Source organism: Parus major, chromosome 1 (genome assembly GCF_001522545.3).
Source record: "Parus major isolate Abel chromosome 1, Parus_major1.1, whole genome shotgun sequence".
Classification (NCBI taxonomy): Eukaryota; Metazoa; Chordata; class Aves; order Passeriformes; family Paridae; genus Parus; species Parus major.
Window position 1 is genome coordinate 5,510,113 of NC_031768.1, and position 7,241 is coordinate 5,517,353.

Genomic DNA, 7,241 nt, shown 5'->3' on the forward strand with positions numbered 1-7,241 from the left:
GCCCGGGCGGTACCGGGGCGGGAGAACGGCGGCGGTGCGGGGAAGGGCACAATGGTCCCGGCTGGAACGCATCCTGCCCATCCCGGGTGAGATGGACGCCGTCCCGGGAGGCGCAGGCTGGCGGCTCGCTGCCGGGAGGAGGGCGGCTGGGTGCGAGGGATGGATGGGTGGATGGATGGATGGATGGATGGATGGATGGATGGATGGATGGATGGATGGATGGATGGACAGGAAAAACGTGGAGCAGCGGTTTAAAACAAAAAGAAAGAAAGAAGGAAAGCCCGTTTCGGAAAAGCCTGGCTGTCCCTGGGTGCACGGCTTGCGAGTGCAAAATGGAGAAGAGCAAACCCTATTGATCTGAGAGAGGCAACCAAATGGGATGCTGTTGTGCCTGTTCAGAGGGTGCTGATGGATATATTAAGGTGTTAAGCATCTAAATGAATAAACATGCTGATTATCCCCTTAGAGCTTTTAATACACTGTATTCTGATGGAAAATTTTGTGTTGAGATGGTTACCTGTTTGATGCCACACTTGTATGTTCTTCCCCTCCAGTATTTTTTCCTCTTTTAATCTTCATATTTCCTCATTGATTAGGCAGAGAGCTTGTGTGGTATGAGAAAGGAAAGTGTCAAGAGTTCCCAGGAATCTTGCTGCTCATTCTTCAAAGCAGTAATAGTCTCATTAGCTCATCATGTTACCTTACTCATAAATTTCAAGGCCAAAATAAACTTCATGGCCTTTCCCCTCTCCTGCTCTGAGGGAAATAGGCTGGAGTCCAAGATGGCATGTTTGCTGTCAGTGAATTGCTGATGTGACAAGTGTGTTTGGGAGCAGAGTGGTAAAGCTCTCCACTTGGCTTGGCACTTTCTCTTGTGGTGATGCTCTTCACTTGAGACTGTGCTTGAACCACAGGTCATTTGGGTGAGGTTCAGCATAATCTCAGATATATGTGGGGTTTTTTTTCCCAAGTTTGAGTCTACAGGCGGTAGAACTTGCAGAGTTTCCATTAATTTTCTTTCAAGACTGCAGCTGTGTAGGAGATGATGAAGTTAAATGGAGTTGTAGTTGAGCACTGGGCTGTTACAGAGCTCCTTGTGCTGTGAATGGTTCTGACCCTTGGATTTTAAACATAAATGTGCTAATAGTTCCTGTAACTTTCATAGGAACCTTGACTTTTGGTTTCCTTCTGTGTACTCTACTCTTCTTTCCCTTTCATATCTATTGTTACTGAACCTTCATTACTAAGATTATGCTCATTACTTTCAGTATGGTTTTCAGCCTTTTCTAAGAGCAGTTTTATGTACTCTTAAGAAAGTCTCATTATCTCTTTCTTGCCTAATTCCCACCTTCACCTCTCCACCCTTATACACACAGTTAATTGGAGAAAGCAGGACAGAGAACAGTTGGTCTCCAAATATAGCTGGAATTCAACAAGCACAGGAAAAACACCTGACCAGATTGTCCCCACTGAGGATGATAAAAATGGCAGGACCACTTATCAAAACTTTGTAGTGCAGTTTAACAATGCATTGCAGATAGCTCTGCTGAGAGTGCTCAAGTTGTGCCTGACAAGGGCTGAAATCAGAATGGGCTTGAGTTGAGGTAATGTTGGACAGAAAAAAAAGAATGTTATTTCCTCTTCCTCTTGTGGTTTCTTTTATCTCTGAAGAGGTGCATTAACAAACTGGACAAAATTCCACTTGCAGTTACAGGGAACTCTACTAGCACAAAGTATATGTTCTTTTCCCAGCTAGAGCTAAAGCTTTCTGCTCTGTGTTAATCTTCTTACAAAATGAAATTATTACATAGTCCTGTGCTGGATTTTTTTTTTTTTTTCTTCTTTCTCCTTTCTGCCTCTGTTAGCAGAAAGATGCATTGTTTTCAAATCCTAAATGGTGTTTTGTTTACTCACAAAACTATTACAGAATGATTAATTTGAGGCTTACATTTTTTTGGGGTATCAGTGTGAATAAGGTATTGCTGTAAACTGTAATGGGTTCACCTATTCTAAATTTATGATAGCCATAAATTTGGGGAGGCTGCTTCTGCACTCTATGCAAATTTAAAAAAACAAAAAAACCCAAGAAAGGTTGCATTCAGTCTTGCTGCTTTGGATTATGAGAACATAATTCTTGATAAGAATGGGCAGGGTACTGATGAAGAAACTTAATTATCATCTGCAGTGTCTAAAAATGTCCTGTTCTTTCACTGGGTTTTTTTAGTGCTCATACTTGGTTAGTGCATGCATAGCCTGGTTATAGTCAGTGCCTGAACAAAGACCAGGTGTCTTGGCAATCCCAGATTGCTGGGAGATAAAGAACAAAAGAAATGACAAAACCCAAAGAGAACCTGGGGTTTCATTGTTTCTCAGACTGTTCTACTCCCTTCTGGTGCAGAGACATCAGTAATAAGTACTCTCTGTCTACTCTTGCTAACTCTTAACAAGTAATTGATAATTTTTTTTTTTACCAAAATGAAAAGGAAGGGAATAGAGAGATATTTGAAGGTGTTATCCAAAGTTCTTCTTTACCCATGATATTAGCCAAGATAAAATAAGAAAAAAGAACACTAATCCCTAGGCCTCTGCTGTGTGCTTGATGAAGAAACTCTTCAATGTGTTGCATGAAAATCAGTTTGCCATCTGATGCAGGATCCTGGTAGGATTCCAGGCGTGAGTCAGCACCTAAGTTAGGGACTGATTATCACTATGACATGGGCACCTGTGGGCAAAATCAACATAATCTAGGAAGTGTTTAATTTGCTGGTGTACCAAACTTGGTTCATTAATTGCAGAGGTCTAAATTTCAAATGGTTAAAAAGGAAGCAAACCCTTGCTTATGTATTTTTTTGTCAATGCCTCCGAAGTCAGTATATATTTATGATTTATCTGTAACATTTCCTTGTGCCTGTGAGTCTGGACACATTTAGGAGCTTGCAAGATGTGACAGTGATGAGAAGATGAGCACTTAGACGTGTTACACACAAGTCATAGCAAAGATAAAAGAAATATTTGTCTATTTTGTAAAGACCAATCTGTAAGTGCTGCCTTTGGATCCAGCCCTTTGTAGCAGTTCCTCCTTCTGCTGTGAGTGTATTTGAAGCTGTCTAAGCAGCATAACTGTGCTGGATGGGACATTTGTCTTGGGAAGCAGGAGACTTGGGCTTTTGTACTTGTCCAGATGAGTATTCAGTGTTGCAAGAAAGAACTGAGAGCCTATGGGGGTCTTGTTTGCAGTAGGTAAAGCCCAAACAGTTTTAGGAGGAGGACAGTGCATTGACTGAGGAAGTGCTGGGTGGCAATTTTGATAAAGCTTTCCTGGCCTTTTCTCTGGAAGGTATTGAAATAATGCACAGCTCAGGGTACATGAGGACACCTTACACTGGACTGATGGGCAGAGGAGACACCAGAGTGGCCTTTCTGTTTCGTGCCTGTTCTGTGTCAGTGTTTTCTTGCACCTTGAACTTTCCCAAGTTGTTGATCTCTATGAGACAACCCTGGAGAAAGCAGGAATTGGTAGTACATCTCCTTGCTGTTGGTAAAACAGCCCAGTTGCTCCTGTTGCTTTTTTGTCTCCTGGTTTTTTTTTTGTTTTATCTTTTTAAATTTATTTTTCCCCACCCCCAGCCCTTGTGGCTATTGTGAGGCATGCAACATTAAACTTTACATTTAACAAGCAAATGTAATTCTGGGCTTGTGCATCCCCTGGGAATTGGGGAACTTGGGACCTAGGCTCTGTGAGGTTAGCTGCTGCAATGCTGAATTTTTTGTGTACCCATAGGTGCCAGTTCCTCTGTAGAGAGCCAGCACGAAATAAAGAGAACGAGCTTTCTGTTCCTACTTGGATGGGGAATGAAAGCTGGTGTGCTGACTAGTCTTAATACTGTCATTTATCTTGCAGCAGTATCAATAAAGTGGTGTTTGCTTTCCAAACAAAAGATGTGGGTTTGTGTCCCAAAGAGTTTGAAGATCATTTGAAGCCTGGAGAAGTGGAAATGGTAGTTTTCTCTGCCAAACCGGCTGTGCCCTGGGTTGCAACCTTGTTGCTTAATTGTGTGATTACTGCTGGAGTTTCAGACTGCTCAGAAAAAAAAAAAAAAAAGAAAATGCTTATCAGTGAAGTAGATGTTGATTTCCCTGTATTTTATGAGAAAGAAAAGGCATATAGGTTCCTTATACATTTGGGCTGAAATGGCAGAAGTTTTCCATAGCAATGAGGTGGATCCAAGTGTATTGCAGAACATTTAGAATCCAACAGCTCCTGTGGATTCAGGGGAAAAAACCCAGCTATTTAAACTGCTACAATATTCTGCATCAATGCTAAGAGCTGTTCAATGGTCAGGCCTAAGTGGTATGACATTGGACTCTGTGTGTGTAGCAGCTCTTCTCCATGCAGACTTTCTCATTTGCTGCAAATTAAATGAGATTCCAGTGACATTTTTAGTTCCTTTTTTTTCTCCTCTTGTTGTTCTTGTGTGTTAGCATTGCTTAGGTAATTATAGTTGTGCTCTCTAGAAGCCCTGACAGCCTAAACTGAGTTCTTTGTAAAAAACGTGGTGTTTCCCTTAATTAAGAGAGACTGGAAACAGCACCTGAATCTATTAATTAAATAGTCAAAGTTGATTTCTATTTAGGATATATTAACAAGCAAAACAAAATACATTTCTGACTAACATGTTGCCCAGAGAAAATGAGCTTCTGTGAGGTGCTTTTTTTTTTTTGTGAAGAAAAATTATCTATTGGTGCTGCAACTGTCACACATGCACAGTCATGCAAAATTCATGTGAGATAGTTCCCAGTTCCATGGTACTGAGAACAATAGCCGCTGTTTCTTCGTCAAAGCTCTTCAGAGATGTTAAATAATCCTTGTGACAACCCTGTGAAGTGAGTATTGTAGTAATTTTGTATGGATGGCAAAACAATTAATGGGCATTGTCTCCAGCTGTAGTGGGAAGGTGGGATTTGCAGGCTTGGCCTGCTGCTGGAGCTCCTGCTTGTGTGAGCAAGGGGTGGGTGAGCCTGTCCTGCTGCCTCTTCTGTCTGGACCTGTGCTGATAAAAACAACCTGCAGGTGCTGCAGTCATCAGCATGAAGGTGTGTAGGTCAGGGTGGAGCCTGCATGTCCTGATAAAGGATGGATTTAACTTGTTCCAAGTTATTCTGACTGTGCCACTGGCATTGCTTCTTGGAGGAGAGGGCTGTGGGGCTGTTGTCTGTGCTGTGAGCTGGAGTGTCCATCTGAATGGGAAAATTGCTCTGACTGAATCCAAGCACAAGTTTCCTCATTTGTGGGGTGAGATTCTGGCCAGCTTGGGTTGGCTTAGTTTGGCTTGAGGGTGGTCTCCTAATTTCCTTTGATCTGAAGAGGGTGCAGATCCCACTGTTCCCTCTGCTGTGTGAACACCAGCTGTATCTGGCAGCTGAAGGAGCTCTGGATAACCAGGACATGAGTTCCTGTTTGGGTCAGAGCAGTGTCACAGCTTTCCTGTGCAGCCTGGCTGGAGCTGCTGAGATACTTGAGATACTCCTCTTCTCCTCCACCAGCTCTGCCTGCTGCCCTTCCAGGAGTCATAAATGCCACAGCAGATGGCTTGGGGAGGCAGTGTCTGTAATTACTGCTGCAAGATTTGCCGAAGCTTGACTCTGCACAAAGAACGCTTTTTTTTTCCCCCTGGAGATTCAAAGTTGTTGGTACTTCAAATGCAGATTTGGTCTTTTCAGGGGAACACGATGGAGGAAACGTGTGATTTATGTGCTGGTTCAAAAGCAGCCTGTCTTTCCTCTTGACATAATTCATATCATGATTTAGTGTTACCAGTTTTCAGTCTTCTCTTGCTGGGTCAGCTTTCATGTTCCTGGTAGTGATGTGGGCTGGACTGCTCATGGACACAAGTCATGGTAACAGCTGACATACTGCTAAATAACACAGTCATAATCAGTGTATTTGACAAAGGTAGGTAACCTTCCAGCAGGTCTCAGTGTAAATGTTCTCCCATCTGAGCAGGGATGTGCAGCTCTAGGTTTGACACATCTCTAACGCCTAATGCAAGAGCTCATCTCCCAGTTGCAGCTGTGATTGATTGACCCGAGGTTATGCTGCAGTGTCTTCTGTGGGCTCCTTGCTCCAAATACCTTTCTGAAGTCTTGTTCTCCTTACCAGTGTGTCTGAGCTGAATTTTCTCCTCTTGCATCTCTCTGATGCTGATGGCCCTTGGGTTATTAACCATATAGCTAGCCAGGTTTGAATTATGAGAGGGCTGAAGCCAAAGGGAAAGAAAGGTTTTTGTTTCCTGAGGCCAGTGAAGAGGCTGTGACCCAAATCACCCCCTCAGCAATGTTTTCTCCTGGTGGTGGTCACAGGAGAGGTGGTGCCTCTGGTTCCTCAGACAACTTTCTGTAATTATTTTCGGTACAGAGGGTTGAGCCCCTTTCTATTTCAGGGATTTTTTTACTTATTTTTTTTTTAATTTTTAAAGCTTGCTTTGTTTGTAAAGTACATTTGGCTAAATGTATAAGTAGCAATGGGAGTTTGGAGCAGATTGCAGATTGTTGTTACTGATCCCTGTTTCCAGTGGAGTATCATTGCTGGGATCATGGGATTGAGGTGGCTTTTGTGTTTTATGGTTTTTATATTGTCTTTTGCTTTCCTGGCCACTCATGGCAAGGGGACAGGGCCATGCTTTTTTGCAGTGTCTGCTCACAACTATTCTGAAACTTGTAAAAGGTTTTCACGTTGAATTAGTCTGTGGTGTTGCTCTTACATGTGGAGAGGACAACTACTTGGAAAAAGAAGTATATCATATTTAGCTAGCACTGTAGCAAGGATGTTGTTTGTGAAATCTTTTAGGAATTGAGATGAGGTAGGATGTACTTTAAGTAACTCAGTTTGCTTTCTATTGTTTTGAGTTATTTCTCTCAGTGGAAGCTGAACTGGCTGGCCTAACACTCCAGCTGCATTTTCCCCCAGCGTCTTCTGTGATGGTACAAGACCTATTGCTGCCAAACACTGCTGATTCCTTTCAAGCTTTCCTGCCCAAATATTCATTAGAAAACACTCAGCCCTTTCCCTCTGCCTGCTCTGAAAAGACTGAGTTTGCATTCATTGCTTAACAGCAGTGATGCCTTAGACTGAACTTAGAAGGCAGCAGCAGAGAAGTGCCTTGGCTGCAGATCACTGGGATGTTGGGCAGCAGGGTCACAGGGTGCTTGCCCTGGTCCTCTGCTCTTCCCTGGCCATCAGT